The sequence below is a fragment of the Oryctolagus cuniculus genome, chromosome 13 (assembly GCF_051225735.1).
Source record: "Oryctolagus cuniculus isolate XC-2025 breed Fujian yellow rabbit chromosome 13, ASM5122573v1, whole genome shotgun sequence".
NCBI classification, from domain to species: Eukaryota; Metazoa; Chordata; class Mammalia; order Lagomorpha; family Leporidae; genus Oryctolagus; species Oryctolagus cuniculus.
This window is the reverse complement of record NC_142879.1, coordinates 90607020-90608989: the sequence shown is the minus strand read 5'-3', so window position 1 is coordinate 90608989 and position 1970 is coordinate 90607020. Positions and strand designations below refer to the sequence as shown.

Sequence of the window (1970 nt, the reverse complement as noted above, 5' to 3'; positions counted from 1 at the left end):
AAGTTACGAAACTCAAAACAGGAATTTGATAGTACTGACTGTACACTAAAAGCTGAAAGAGCAATGTACACGTTGCCGAGGTAACCAGCAGGCCCACCCTGAGTGGCAGGTGCCAATGGGGGTTTCCATGATGACCCTGCAGTGCGGGCTCTTGGCTCACCAGGACCTGGAGGGCTTTCTGTGAGTATGGGAGACAGGGCCACTCGTGGCCACCCTCCGGCCCAACAGGAGCTGATGTAGGACCACTGTGCCCAGCAAGGGTGAGCAAGCTACAGCCTGGCCCAGGCCACCTGTGGGAGGGTCAGTGCACTCCCAGGCGGAGCTGCATTGTACCAGGAGCCTCGCTCGTCCCTGCCGAAGGAACTCTTGAGAACCAGGAACGGGTGACTTTCTAGCTCTGGAACTGGAGGGCGTCTGTCCGGGCACAACCCTACACCAGCAGGGCTGCAGCCAGGACAGACCTGCAGAGACATCTCCACCACAGCCTCTGAGCCTGCCTGAGTGAAGAATTCCCTTTCCTACCGATCCTTTTCCGGTTAGGAAAGTGACAAAACTGAGGTGGATGGGACATAAGTTACAGGGGCAGGAGTTTCGCTGGCTCTGCTTATCGGGAAGAGTTGGAGCTGGAGCAGCTCCTGTGGCGGTGGCTGCCGGGAGACCAGGATCGCCGGCGCACGGGAGGCCTGCACCTCGGGGAGCGAGACCTTCTCCACATTCGCGGGGGTGACCGGTGTCACATAGGAGGTGGTGGGAGCATTCTCCTGGGAGGACTGAATCACCGAGGGGGCGGCTGGGGCCAGGGGGTCAGCACAGCAGTAGCAGTGATCTCCTGGCCATCGATCTGTCCTCTGTTCATGTGCTTCAGTGCCTTCTCGGCCTCGTCCAGTTCTCAAACTCCACATAGCTGTAGCCTTTGGACAGGTGGGGGTGCATCCTGTCGACAGGCATGTCAATCATTTTAATCTTCCCATAGGTGGAAAATATCTCCATGATGTGGCCCTTGGTCACATTCCTGGTGAGCCTCCCAATGTGCACTTTGGTGGGTTTAGGGGACGGGCTCTGTCTTTTCCTCTCCTTTTCATCTCTTTTAGGGGGTTAGGATTTGGAGCGTGAGCACCATCTGTTGTTGTGCCTGCACCAGGAGGGGCTCAGGGAGCCAGAGGAGCTGCTGGAGCTGGAGCTGCGGGAGGAGCTGGAGCTGCCGGAGCGGCTGGACGCCAAGGAGGAGCTGGAGCTGCTGCTGGAGCCCGTGCTGGTGCTGGAGCCCGAGCTGGAGCTGGAGCTGGAGCAAGACCTGGTGCTGCTGCTGCCGCTGGAAGCGCTGTGCCATTTTCGCTCCTTGTCCCGGCCGTGGTCCTTCTCACTGGACTCCTTGGTGGCCCCTTTATCTTTGGAGCGGTCCTTGGATTTCTCGTCAGAGCGGTCTTTGCGCTTGGTAGGAGAAGGAGCCCTAGTGCTGGACTTTTTATTATTTTCTTTGACTCCTAGCAAGCTCTTCTTTTTCACTCCTGATAAATCCATTCTCCCCTTCTGAGGTGTTCAAAGCAGCAATGGCGGCCTCACTTATCTGAACTCTCACTTCTAACTCGATTCTGAGAAATGATCCCTAATTGATTGCAATTTACACCAAAGAGCAGCATCTTCCCGCCGCCGCCACCTCCTCCCGCTCTCCTCAGCCGCCAAGGCTGGTGGTTTTCTTTTGTTCTTTTTTTAATATCAAGATTACAAAGCTGTGTTCTGCTTCTCTCTTGAATTGTACTTAAAAGAATTCACTTTGAGAAGTTTCTCTGGCCTTCCTCTCTTGGCATTCCCTTCCTAACACTGTGGCAGGAGGTGTCTGACTTCAATAAATATACTCTGAAGAGAAATTTATAAAATTGTGACCCATGGGCTACAGAATACAAATTTGGGAATAAGTCAAAGCTAAAGAATATGCCAGACCCAAAGGAATGCAAGAACTGTATTGTGGT

At 54.3% G+C, this 1970-nt stretch overlaps 1 pseudogene; it reads right to left on the bottom strand.

The window, feature by feature from the left end:
• Nucleotides 1–604: 604 nt before the first annotated feature.
• LOC149122738 (RNA-binding protein with serine-rich domain 1 pseudogene) lies at nt 605–1683 on the bottom strand (annotated as a pseudogene).
• Nucleotides 1684–1970: the final 287 nt, after the last annotated feature.